This window comes from Lactuca sativa, chromosome 3, assembly GCF_002870075.4.
Source record: "Lactuca sativa cultivar Salinas chromosome 3, Lsat_Salinas_v11, whole genome shotgun sequence".
Classification (NCBI taxonomy): domain Eukaryota; kingdom Viridiplantae; phylum Streptophyta; class Magnoliopsida; order Asterales; family Asteraceae; genus Lactuca; species Lactuca sativa.
The window spans coordinates 277,807,405-277,822,172 of NC_056625.2; the positions used below are offsets into that span (position 1 = coordinate 277,807,405).

The window sequence follows — 14,768 nt, forward strand, 5'->3', positions numbered from 1 at the left end:
ACCAAAAAGGAAGCAGTGGTGAGAGTGGATACTCATTCAACTACCATTTTCTAGGCAATTTCCTTATACCCCCCCTTATAGTTCGGCTTCGTGAATGAGGCATACTAACGATCCGACTGACTTATTATATATATATATATATATATATATATATATATATATATATATATATATATATATATATATATATATAAAACAGTTAATTATATTTATAGTATAAGGTGTATTTTTTACATTTTAAAAAACTAGGTATTTGACATTAATTACTAAATGTAACATTCCAAGTTCATAAGCAAGAGTTTAGGGGTGTTAAGTGTAAATGGAAAAGTAGACTCGACGAGTTGGAGCTTTAACTTGTCGAGTCTGAATGTGTGTTGGGCACGTGATACGTGACCTGACTCGCCGAGTCGGCGGCCGGACTCGACGAGTCAGTGCTAGGAAGAGAAAACCCTAAATCTTAGGGTTTGCACCCTATTTAAAGGACCTTACGTCCTCCCCTCAGCCTCCTTATTACCCTTAAGAATCAGTAAACCCTAAAATCACGTGAGCTTCCATTATTGAAGAGATTTGAGCTTTGGAGGAGGAATATAGAGAAGGAAGTTGGTAGATCAAGAGGCTAGCATCAAAGAATCCTTGTAGATCCGGAATCTACTTCATTTTGGGCATGTTTCTGAGGTAACAAGATGTTACCTTGAGCTTTTCCCTTTTAGATCTATTCATGTTTAAGGTTTTGGGGCTTTTTAGCTTGATGGGGATCCATTTCGGGTGTAAGGACTAGATCCGAGGTTGCAACTTCATATCTAGGCTGGTTTTGGTCCATGGAAGCATAAAGCATCAGCCTTTGTGCATGTCAAAGAGCATTATTGTCTCGAACCTTCTTCCTAGCTTGTGTTGAGCCTATATCACCTTGCATGCACATAAATTTCGAAACTTTACGTGTGAAAATAGCCCTAGGAGTCCAGATCTATGAGTTGGAAGCAGTGAGACGGTCTAAAATCGTCTGAATAGGGATAGCTTAAGTAGACTCGGCAAGTTTGTTCTTGGACTCGGTGAGTTGGGTCGCAAACCCTAACCCAACTGGTTATGATTCAAATCAGTGAGTTGGACAGGCTAGGACTCGGATTGAAGGATGCAACGAGTCATGGGGTGACATGGCGAGTCCAGTCGCGAATTGTGGGGTTCTGAGTTCATGAACTCGGCGAGTCACTAAATCCTCAAGTTCCACATCCAGGAATCAGGGTGTTACAAATGTGAAAAAGATTTAAGTTTATATATATATTATGGTAGAAAGATGTAAATACATCTCTATTTTGCATAAATTCTCTAAACATTTAGGGTTTCTACTCCTATTAATTTGTTTTTAATATTATGTTCATCTATACAAAGTTGATAAAATTGTACAAACTTGAATTTTAAATGTTACATATTAGGGGCTAAAGTGGTATCGAACTGTAACTCTTCTAGGTTGATTTGGAAGAAGCCAAATCGATAAAATGGTCAAATTCCATTCTTTTTCTATAACTTTCCCTATATTTATAAATGATAATCAACCAATTTGGATAACCTTTATATCCCTCACAATTACTTTATTTGGACTGTTTTCTGATGAATGTTGTCGAGGTTTCATATTCTTCTTATTCCTGGGTTATACAAAGTTATTAATAGATGAGATACTAGATCTGAAGCCTGGAACTATCTGTTATAACTGGAATTTGATATAAATATATTCACGAAAATGGAATGCTTGAATGAAATACTATTTCCTTATATCCATTTAATTTGTTGAATAAGAGAAAACACATGGTCTTCTCGTATCGTAGGATGTGCAAGTATTTATGTTGCTGAGGAACACTCTGGACATTATTTAGTTGATGATGAAAAAATATTTTTATGGCAAAATTTTCTTTTTAATTTTCTATTTTTTTAATTGAAGTAGAAACACTACAGATGCATGCCCATGTTTTGTATCTTGTTGATAAGATGCATGTCTTTTTTGTTTACTCATTAATCAAGAATAAAACCATAGTATCCCATGATTAACATTTATTCACATGTTTAATTTTAGAACAATATGATTCGTATATGGTGGTGGGAGACTTTTATTGCTCTTGCACCACAATCCGAAAGTGTTGCTGAAATTTTTTACTTTATACCAATCATTGACTAAATGTAATAGCAATGTACTATCATTTTTAATTTTTTTTCAATGGGAGCATTGTACTTTTTATAAGGAAAAGTTATATACGCACATTTAATACAAGAATCTATTTGAAAATTCATTCCTCACTAACAACAATAATGTTATTTTATGTTTTGTCTAATACATAAATGCCTAACACTAATAAGGTCTTGCAAGATTTATAGAATCTTCAAAAAAACTTCCATGGGCTATGTTTAGCACGCCCCTTACAAATTCCTAGTATATATATATATATATATATATATATATATATATATATATATATATATATATATATATATATATATATAAAAGCACTAGGTGTAAAACCCGTGAAACAGAGCAAGCATCTGTTAAACAATCTGGAAGAAGCACGTCATCCCTTAATATGGGTCAAAGTGAAACAGAGCGCATCTGTTAAACAATCTGGAAGCTGCTTATGGGAGATTATATGAGTTGATGTTTATTTTGAGCTACTATAAACTTAGGGAGAGAAATTCGGAAGGTAGGTAAGTGGATGAAGCTAACTCTCTTTTAATTCACCTCCTCTCTCTCCACCGCCAAATCATATATCACCTGCATCTGTTGTTCTCACGCTTCTCCCTCTATCTCTCAAAGCAGATAAAGGTTACTCTTTCAAATTTGTTAAAAATTGAAGGAAGTAGAGATCGACATATAAAGACAGACCAATCATGATTGATTTTGAGCTTGATCTTATAAAGTGAAGCCTTCAACATATCAAGGTTAGCATCTCTTTGGGTTTTTATAGTGATCTATTGTTATGCCCGATTTTGGTTTTTTTTTAGGTTTTCTTATGAGGTTGTTTCTTTTCATGCTTCTATCTAACATGGATGTTTGCAATAAGTGTTTGTACCCTTAAGCTGATTTTATGGTGTCATTGTGCAGGTAGGAAAGGTTTGAAGTTGTATTTTTCCTTCACTATTCTCAATGTTTTTATATCATTTTTTTTTCTAAAGTGGTTGTGTTTGGACTAAACTACATAGGTTGCTAAGGAATGATTTAACGGGAATAATGCTGGAAATTGGATGGTACAAGCTATTAAGCTGCTCAAGGAAAATGCGTAGCAAGTGTTTGTCGAAATGCCTAAGAAAAAACAAGAGGTGAGTTATGAGTATGAGAACTAAGAAAGTTTTCTTTATATTCTCTCTTTTTACAGAAAATTGTCCTTGGTTGGTCTTTTAGTTTTGATTTTATGACATTGTCAATTTTTTTGTACACTCTCTTACAGATGTGGTACTTACTCACTTATGATATATCAACTTTTTTAAACTAGACCATGACATCAGAGTTAATTATTTTTTGTTGTTGATTAGGTAGAAATAAGTATCTATAATATTTCCATGTTGTTGACATCTGACAGGGAATAATAGCTGAAGTTGAACCAGGTAAACACAATGAGAAATTTAGTAACAATGATTTTTTTTTTTAATTTCTTTTTGTGTTAGTTACTTATGAATTTCACATTGTTTAATGAAGTGAGTGGCAATTGTCAACCGGGTGGGATCAGGAAGACCGTCTTTGTAGGTAAAGTTATAGATGAAGAACTTCAATAAAAGGTTTGAGACTTATATGTTGTATTTGATATTGTCCAAAATTTATGTCTTTATTTTCTCTTAAGCATGTTACAAGAGATCAGAAAATGTACATGTTGATTTCTTTTGGTTCTAAGATATTAATACATTGTTGATACAATTATCTATCATTCACTACATTTAACCTCATAAATCTTGATATTGTGTATCTTTTGGGTTTTTAGGTGACATCTTAAATGTTGAAGTTACTCAAATACCCATTCATATGTCCATTTTATGTGATATTATTCGACTCCTTACTTGATTCATCACTGATTAAGTTTTTTAAGATCTTGTAGGAGCATAATTCGTTGGTGCTCTTTGGAATGGATAAAACTCATATGAATTCATTGGATGGTTAGAAGATCTTTCAATTTCCATAACTTAGAGTATGCTCATTTGATGAATGTTTCTCTTTTTAGTAATTGTTGGTTTTCCACTTTCATCAGATTGGGCTGCCATAAAACTAGCTTGTGGGCAAACAATTATAACAAAATTAGTTGCAATTTCTAGTAATTTTGACACGGATAAAGCACTGAAGTGGGTAACTTTCAAAGCTTATAGGTTGTGTTTTTTCTTGATTTAAAAGAAATTGAGAGGCGAGGAAGGTGGGGAAGGTCGTTAGGGAAACTTGCATTCAGAGTAGTCTGATTTCAACCACCAACAAGTCACACCCGGTGCAAGTTATACTTGCATGTAAGCAATTATGTATTTGATTAGACATGTGAGTTTAAAGGTTTTTTTATGTAAAGATATACTATATTTTCAGTATATTTTTGTTTATAAAGTATGAATTTTGTACTTATTCATAACTCATATACCTTTTGTGCAAGAAAAAGCAATGTACTTTTGTTTATCTTTTCAATCTTTATTGTAGGATCAGTTGGTGGTGATGTATGTCACTTGTGAACAATTTAAATAAATCAAGAGCATGAACATGCCAATCTTCAGATTTCAAATCTTAACTACACCATGCTATTGCTCGATTGTTCCATTTTTTTAAACAAAAATACTCCTCAACATGTTGAATGAGATATACATATATAGCATAAAAAGAAGATTTAATACCAACATTAACTTGGTTTAGTGTTTGTTCGTGTGATCAGGTTCTCTCAAACTTTTCCCTGAAATTGAACTCTTCCATTTGTGACTTTCTACAGTCAAGCCACTATTATATTATTTTTGCAATTAACCTAACAAGTTTTATTGTAATTGAAGACAAGTTGATGTATTTTTTGAACGCTTTAATACATTGAAGGGAAGAAATCCTTAAATGATTAATTGATGGCTAAACATGTAAATTGACAATGTAGGCATGGAGTTATAGGAGTTTATACCTTCTAGGACAGCCAACAGTATAAGGTGGGGTCAACACAAAACACAGTTGTCCAGTTTTCTTTTTCAGAGCATATGACTATTTTGCATATAAAGAGATTAACTATAAACTCATCAAGTTTCAGTTAGTCTTATTGGAAATATATTTAAGGTTAGGTTTGAGCTTTTCCAATTGCTTTTACAAAAACGACCACTTTGTAATAAAATTGACTGATTTTGGTGTTTTTATCATCAAATTTTGATGTTCTTATTTAATTTCTTTGACATAATTATAATAGTACATATAAAATTTTATTTGATACCATAGTCCACACCATGATTAATAACCCACACTTAGCATGACATCTAATCACAACAAATTAATAACTCAAACTGAACATTGTATTTAATCAAGATATCGATCGTTTCATTATTTCAAAAGAAACTAAATATATATATATATATATATATATATATATATATATATATATATATATATATATATATATATATAGGATTAAATATGAATTACAATTATTATGTGAATGTATGACCATTTCTTGTCCATTTGATTTAAAAAAAGGAATGGGTGTGATTTGAGGGTACATATGATTAACATAGGATGTCACATACTATATACTTACACTTATTTAATTATAATTGTATTTTAGTCTATTAACTTATATTTTGAAAGAAAAGATTACTAATTAATTGCATATTTAATGACCTTTTTATTAAATACATAGTTATATTATTTTACAAAAGTTAACATGGGTAATTAAACATCATTTAAAAAATTTTAAAAAAACATAAGTCCATAAAACTATTTTCATACATGCATATATTTCATTCTTTAAGAATGATTCATGAATATTGTATATTATATTCTTGAAGAAAATACAATATTCTTTGACGCAGCCAATGTAATAACATAAAATGGGAATTCTTGAGGAATAAATAATTTGGATACACACAAAAATAATCGTGGTAAAAAAAAATATATTATTAAAGAATGTGTTCAGTTTCACATAAAATTAATTAAACATACAGTGTGCAGTAAAAATAAATATATATTCTTAAAAATTGTGTTCGGTTAGACACAAAATCAATTGAACCCACAGATAATTAGTGATAATAAATAGATTCTTTAAGAATCATCTAATCCACTACAACTAACCTCCAACATCGGAACCTTAGTCGTGTACGATTAACCTCCCAAATCAAAACCTTAATTCATATACTAATGATTTTTTATTATAAATTAACATTCATTCTTTAAAGAATCAACATTAATTGTAAACACAAACAAAAAACCTTGATTCCTCTAATTTTTGAAACAATCAATGTCAAAATCCATGGAGGTTGAAATTTTCTTTTCCCATTCTATAGTTCATTATGTCCTGTAAGGTTTTTTTTATGCTGAGATTGTTATATAAGAATAGGGATGAGCAAAAGGACCGGGGAACCGGCCGGAACCGGAACCGGTCCCGGAACCGGCACCCGATGGAACCGGTCGGGCCGGGACCTATACTACAATTTCGTGATTATTTGGAACCGGGACCCGGTAAGAACCGGCTGTTGGAACCGGCCCAAAATCGGGAACCGGCCCGGCTAGATAAAACACTTGGGCTGTCGCTTGGAGTTCTTAGTCGGACGTAACAAAAAAAAAGATCGTGATTCCAAGTTTCCAACTCCCCAAGTCACGAACGAACCGGCGACCCTACTGGCGACCATCGACGAAAATCACAACATCTCTTCATCATCATTCAATTCTTCATCTCCAACTCCAAGTTTCCATCGATTCCAACTTTCCATCTCCAAGTTTCAATCGATCTTCAATTCTTCATCATCATTCATTGATTTTCATCTTCAATTGCTTCAATGATTCAAACTATGGATCTTCATGAAGATCAAGTAAGAGCATATATTTATATTTCATGTGTTAAGATTATATATTTCAATATTTGCTTCAATGCTTCAATGATTCGCCAAATAATGGCATGCATGCAAGTTTTTTTTCTTTGCTTTTGTTGTCTCCATTCCAAATATATGCATTCTTATCCCTACTTAATTAAAAGATCTTGATTCTTGTACATATAATATATGTTTCATGTTTTAAGCTCCATTTGACAATGTACTTTGTAGACATACATGCAAGATTTTTGTTAGATTAGTTTATTGTTTATAGTATGAATGTAATTATATAAGATTGTCAAAACTATGAATTTGTTTAGTACTTTTGTTATATAATTAATGGGTGAAATTGACAATGTAGGATTTGGATGGGTTACCAAATGTACCATCATCAAGATACTGAAACTCGGATGTTCGTGATGCCAATATTGAAGATGGTAATCCGTCTAATTGGATTGGAAAAGACTTTGATGACCAAGTAAGATTAGCATTTAGCTCATTAGCAATATTTACTTCTTTAGCAATCTGTCCAAATTTTGAATTGTTCATAACTCATTCAATTTAACTTGTTTTGACCTGAATCTTTTTCCTACATGTAGATTAGGATTTGTAGTTGAGTTTAGACTATAAAAACACTTAATTTGGTTAAAAATTGAATGAGTTACAAGCCCCGCAAGGAAGGGTGTCAAATCTGATTTATTTTTTCTAACAGCAATAAAACGTGATCTGATTTTGTTGTTCAATTGTGCATAACTCATTCAATTTAAATTTTTTTTACCTGAATCTTTTTCCTACATGTAGATTAGGATTTGTAGTTGAGTTTAGACTATAAAAACGCTTGATTTGGTTAAAAATTGAATGAGTTACAAGACCCGCAAGGAAGGGTGTCAAATCTGATTTTTTTTTCTAACAACAATAAAACGTGATCTGATTTTGTTGTTTAAATGTGCATAACTCATTCAATTTAACTTGTTTTGACCTGAATCTTTTTCCTACAGGTAGATTAGGATTTATAGTTGAATTTAGACTATAAAAACGCTTGATTTGGTTAAAATTTGAATGAGTTACAAGCCCCGGAAGAAAGGGTGTCAAATCTGATTTTTTTTATATTTATTTTTCAGCATTTAAACGTAATATGACTTATTATATGTTTTATTTTGAGAATATAGGATTATGGAGAAGATTCAGAAGAAGATTATATAGAAGAAACACCGGCATGGAATGTTATACCAAGTGATGAATCAAACCAAGAAGAGGAGCCACAAGAACAACAACCTTCAAAAAAACAAAAATTTGCAACCCCACAAAAACGAAGACAACCAAAAAAACCAACACAAACAAAAAAACCACCACCACCACAAAAACGAACACAAGAAAAATACCCAACAAAAGCAAAACCCAAAAACAAAAAAAAAAGACTCAAAAGGAGTTAAGGGACCGGATTAACCCAACCAGACGAGGTGAAGGTAGAGATAATTGTACCGCTCCTGTTTGGAAATACTTCGAGATAGAATGGTTAAAGGAGGACGATGGAATTGAAAGAAAGTGGGCCGAATGTAATTATTGTTTACATTTACTAGCCGCGGATCCAAACCGGAATGGGACAACTTCAATAAACAAGCATTTTAATAGGTGCAAGTTAAATCCAGACAACATACCGAAAGAAGTTGATGACAAACAACAAAAGTTGTCATTTACGAAAGCTCCTAATGTTGAGGGTCATGTATACACATGGAAACATGATGATACTAGGATCCAACTTGCCTTGCCAGGCCTTTTCACCATCGAGGAACTACCATTTAAATTCATTGAAAACGAGGCATTCATAGAATTTGTGAATGCCCTCAATGGTAGGGTGAAATTGCCTTCAAGGCATAAAATTTCTCGTGATGTTGTGTCATTCTATTTAATGGAGAGTCAGAAGTTGTACAAACATTTGAGCAACCCCAAAACAGCCATCGACTTGACAACCGACACGTGGACATCCTCATGTCAAAAGATAAATTATATGGTTGTCACGGCCCACTTCATTACCGAAGATTTTGTCATGCACAAAAGGGTAGTCAACTTTAGAGAGGTTGATACTCACAAAGATGAATACATGGCCCGGGAGTTGCTAATTTGCATAAACGAGTGGGGGATGAAGAATGTCATGACGATGACCGTTGATAATGCCAAGACAAATGACGCGGCAATCAACATCATCGTGAAAGAACTACCGGGTATTTAGGAGAATGACAAACATTTTCACATTAGGTGTATGGCTCATTTCATAAACCTAGTTGTGAAAATGGGGTTAAAACACGAAGTTTATCATGTAAAAAACCTACAAGATGCGGTGAAATACATTAGAGCCTCCCCGCAACGGATCAAGACCTTTAAACAAGCCATGAAGGATGCGGCTATAGAAAGTCAAAGGTTTTTGTGTGGTGAAACTCCAACAAGGTGGAACTCTACCTTTGAATACGATGTGAAAGACACATTTCTCGAATATAGCCATCAAGGTAAATAAAATCAAATATATTTCAGCACTAAAAATAGCAATATTTACTTCTTTAGCAATCTGTCCAAATTTTAAATTGTGCATAACTCATTCAATTTAACTTTTTTTGACCTGAATCTTTTTCCTAAATGTAGATTAGGATTTGTAGTTGAGTTTAGACTATAAAAACGCTTGATTTGGTTAAAAATTGAATGAGTTACAAGCCCCGCAAGGAAGGGTGTCAAATCTGATTTTTTTTTCTAACAGCAATAAAACGTGATCTGATTTTGTTGTTCAAATGTGCATAACTCATTAAATTTAACTTGTTTTGACCTGAATCTTTTTCCTACATGTAGATTAGGATTTGTAGTTGAGTTTAGACTATAAAAACGCTTGATTTGGTTAAAAATTGAATGAGTTACAAGCCCCGCAAGGAAGGTTGTCAAATCTGATTTTTTTTCTAACAACAATAAAACGTAATGTGATTGTGTTGTTTTTTTTTTTTTTGTAGATCCAATGTTTTAGAAAACTGTGGGAAGGGTACCATCACATTTAGATTTTGAGATGATTAAAAAGATGATGGAGTTCCTTGAAAAGCTTAAGAAGAAAACTGAAAAAGTTTCGTGTTCGACAAAGCCTATCTTCCATACGTATACCCGGGAGATCCAAGACATAGAGCAACATCTTAGGAAACATGAAACCAACCCGAATTTTATGTTTATGGTACCAGATATGAAAGATAAATATGACAAATATTGGGGTGACTATGATACTATAAGTGATTATGTGTGACATCCCCAAAATCACGGCCATAAAAGACCGATTTTGTTTATGCTTTATAAAAATCAGAGTACTTCATTTTATAAAAAGGTTGCGGAATTTGTTCCCAGAAAAACATGGTAAATACTTTATTAAAACATTTTCGAAGAAACGTATTTATTTCATTTTAAAATGTTTGGGATGTCATCGTTAATACCGAAACATAAGCATAAACAGACTTACAATGATTTACACTAGTGATCTACATCTCTTTTAAATCTCTCAGTGTAATGTCACTTCACTTCGTCACCTGTGATATACATAAACTGAGTGGGTCAGGTTGGGAAACCTGGTGAGTACATAGGGTTTTCAACCCACAATAATATAATTATTATGTTCAATCAAACAATCAACCTAATTACCCATCCCCATTATCTTCGTTACTCTTTAAGGATTTAACCTAAGAGTCATCTATCCTGCATTCGTTTATTCCGAAGTCCCTTACTTCCAGGGTTATGGGACTGACACTAAATCCATAGCTGCCAATGTTCGTTCATAAAGCACTAATTCCATAGCTGCTATAGTCTATTCATCGGGTACTAAATCCATAGCTACCGGTCTTTATCTAATAGGTACTAAGTCTATAGCTACCAATGTTCAACAGGTACTAAGTCCATAGCTACCAATTCCTACAGGTACTAAATCCATAGCTACCAACGTCTAAAAGGTACTAAGTCCATAGCTACCGGTGTTTGTCCCATAGGCACTAAGTCTGTAGCTGCCAATGTATACTCACGTCATCTTCTATCTCTCATCATTCATCTACCCATCTCATACCCAACATTTTCGTATATATAAAATACGTATACAGTTTAAGTCCTTTAAAACATGTATAAAACGTTCAACCAGCATAGACAGCAAGTATTCAAATAATGTGCACACATAGCACGTAGTTTATATAAAATACTTCATATCTATGTGTAAGATGAAAGTAACTATGCACTCACTTGAGAAGGTGGTGACTCGGTACTCGGACAGCGCTTCGTTTACTTTAAAATAATTTTCTTCGACGAAACCTAGTATTATTACCACTAGATTTTAGTCTAATATTTACCGTGACTAATTATTAGTCTTATTATTATTATTATTATATAAGCGTTTAAACAATACTTTCCAACCACTATGTACAGACAGGGGCCAGACATAAAACACCGGAGGGCAGGACCATTTTGGCATATAGCACTTCTGAAATCCAACAACCCTATGCGGCCCTTTAAACCAGATTCCCCGTACCGCGAGTAGTTAAAAAGATATTATAACGACACTTATATAAGTCATAATAATAGCTCAAATATTTATTATAAATTTATAATAACAATACTAATTTTAAATATAAATTATATTTAAAATAGGGTAAACATAACTTACTTACAAGGGGATTTTAGCTAGGAGTCGGGCTCTGTAGGGGCAGAACTTCGTCGCTGAATCTTTCTAAGAAAGATTCGTGCAGCGCTTCAGCGCTCACCTTACTATACTAAAACTACAGAAAGAGAAGTCGAATCACGAGGGACCGAAATGCTCGGGGGATAAGGAGAGAAAGACTCTTGAATCAAGAGAATGGTGCAAGAAATATGAGAGCCCAAGCCTCTTATTTATAGTAATTGAATTTACAAAAACTACCCCCCATAATTACTTAATGACCTTATAGTTATATAAACAACTAAACACCCCTTTATAATACTATTTTAAATAGATTTAAAGATATTTGTACTAAACTAATGTCGAAAGAACTCAACATTAGTCTTATAATGACCGCATCGTCGATACCTTTCTAATGATATATACATATGTATATATATGTGTACGTATATATGATTTATACTTTATTTTAATACGTAAATATGCTATTATAATTTGTAACTCGTTCATACGAACTCCGTTTTTGACGATCTTTATATCCATGCGTAGGTGGAGACGCACTCTACAACTTTAGTTTAGACTCCTTCGGCTAATTTTGAATTTATTTTTAAAGTTATATTTTTAACAGGCCGGGACAGGATTGGTCCGTTATAATCTCATAACTTCTTCATCCGATGTCCATTTTCGTCTGTCTTTTTATTGTTACGCTACTAATAATGAGATCTTCAATTCTCGTTTAGGTTGTGTCGGCTAAAAATCGCTCGATCTAATATTCGAATTTCGGACTGTACACTGCTAATCCGAAACTTCGAAAAATCGTAGCTTCTTCATACGAAGTCAGATTTGGGCGTTCTTTTTATCGAAGTTCTTAGTTTAACATATTCTACGACTTTCGTTTAGAGCGCTAAATCTAAATCTCGCTCTATCATAAATTTACTATTTACGCTTCCCGGCGCCGTGCCGGTTCCGACGCGAAACTTCGACGGGTCATAACTTCTTCGTTATAACTCGGATTTCGGCGTTCTTTATATGTACGGAAACCCTGTGACATCTTCTACAACTTGGTTAAGATTATTTATTCTAAATAATCTTTTTGTCGAAAAGTCGTTTTCGACCCCTATTGCCTCTAAATTGACTAGCCCGGATCTGCGGGCATTACATTATGTCTTCTTTGCGACATTGTTAGATCCTCAATGCAAGTCAAAGTTTATGAAAGTTGTTTTTACCCAAATGCTTAAAGCCAAGAACAAAGATAACAAGATGCTGTTGATGAGATAGAATCCAAAGCACGTGCAAAGGTTATTGATTTCAAATGCAAACTGGACAATTTTTTCAAGACATACTTGGAAACGTCAAACACGACCTCATTGTCTCAACAAGAAACTCCCGAAGAAGTTGTTAATTTTGATGACGAAAACGAATTCTTTGGAAGCTATATGACTTCGGGAAGTTTCCCCTCGACTTCGTCAGAAAGTCAATTGCAATGATACTTAAACGAGGACCCAATCGGATTTGACAAAGGATATGATATCCCCACATGGTGGAAAAATAACGCGGTGCGGTTGCGGATCGTTGCTCGAATGGCAAGAGGTATCGACCTTCTTTTACTCTATTTTACACTTTTAATTTATAAATTCGTGTCGTGTATTATACACTGATAACTAATTTGTTTCTTAATAGATATTTTGGGGATGCAAATTTCCACCGTAGCATCCGAATCCACATTCAGTAACGGTCGTCGAGTAATTATCGACTACCGTACTAATTTGTCCATTGTGATTGTGGAGGCATTAATATGCACTCAAGATTGGCTAAGAAAGAGTAGCTTACCTATATATGACTACGACAAAGTGCACGATGTGTTAGCTGACGATGACCTCGCTATCGGTAATACACTATTGCTTGTTACATCTTATTTTTAACATCTTATTAGTATTTTTTACATTTTAGTAAGTAATAACGTTTTTCTTTTGTATTATATATATAGACAGTGTGGATGCTATACACAACTTGAAGCTAACGGGAAAGAGATCAGAGAATTAGTCAAAATGTCAAAGAAATGTTGGAATACACATATTAGAATTTTTTTTGTTGGTGAATGTTTGAAGGTTGAATGTTTGAATGTTGGTGAAACTTGTCATTTTTTTTTGTGAAACTTGAATGTTGAATGTTTGAATGTTAGTGAAACTTGTCATTCTTTTTTTTTGTTGGTGAAACTTGAATGTTAGTGAAACTTGTCATTCTTTTTTTTTTGTTGGTGAAACTTGAATGTTGGTGAAACTTGTCATTCTTTTTTTTAAGTCGCTTCCAAAATGGACTAAATGTGTCAAAATATAGCCAGTTCCAAAATGGACTAAATGTGTTTCGTAAAAATTGAATGTAGCCGGTTCCAAAATCGAAAAACCGGCAAAAACCGGAACCGGTAGAACCGTCGGGCCGGTTCGGTTCTAGATTTTGGCCGCGGCCGGTTCCCCGGTCCGGTTCAGTTCGGGCCGGTTCGGTCCTTTTGCTCATCCCCATATAAGAATGAATGTGATGAATATTTGGAAACAATTGTTCAAATGGTAATTTTATTAATTCCATATATATTGCTTATTAATTAATGAAAAATAAATAAACTAGTTACAAGATTTCATAATTAACCTAGACTATTGATTGGACCAAAATTAGTCATACATTCACACAATATATATTGGTTATATATGATCCTAACTCTCTCTCTCTCTCTCTCTCTATATATATATATATATATATATATATATATATATATATATATATATATATATATATATATATATATATATATATATATATAATCCAACAAAACTTTACTTTTCATTTGTAAAAGAGAAAATTGATACTACGATATTTTAGTTGGAAAGTTTTTTAATTTTGGATTAGATTTATGGTTTTGGGTAATTTGAAACACCCCTAAGTAATTATACAATCTAAAAAGGTTAACTAAAGTTTTATTAAAAAATTATTATTACTTCATGATTGATAGATATGGATTTTTGCAATCTAATGTATCTAAAGTTTTATTAGGACATTCTTTGTAAACCTCAAATTAATTTTTAACAGTAAAAATCAATTGTTAATTGGCAAAAAT

General features: G+C 33.0%; 1 long non-coding RNA gene across 1 annotated transcript; it reads left to right on the forward strand.

Annotated features, from left to right (window-relative positions):
• The first annotated feature begins 7,365 nt into the window (after window positions 1–7,365).
• Window positions 7,366–8,291, forward strand: LOC128133103 (uncharacterized). Its single transcript, XR_008231289.1, has 2 exons — window positions 7,366–7,477; window positions 8,169–8,291. It is a non-coding gene; the product is annotated as an uncharacterized LOC128133103 (long non-coding RNA).
• Window positions 8,292–14,768: the final 6,477 nt, after the last annotated feature.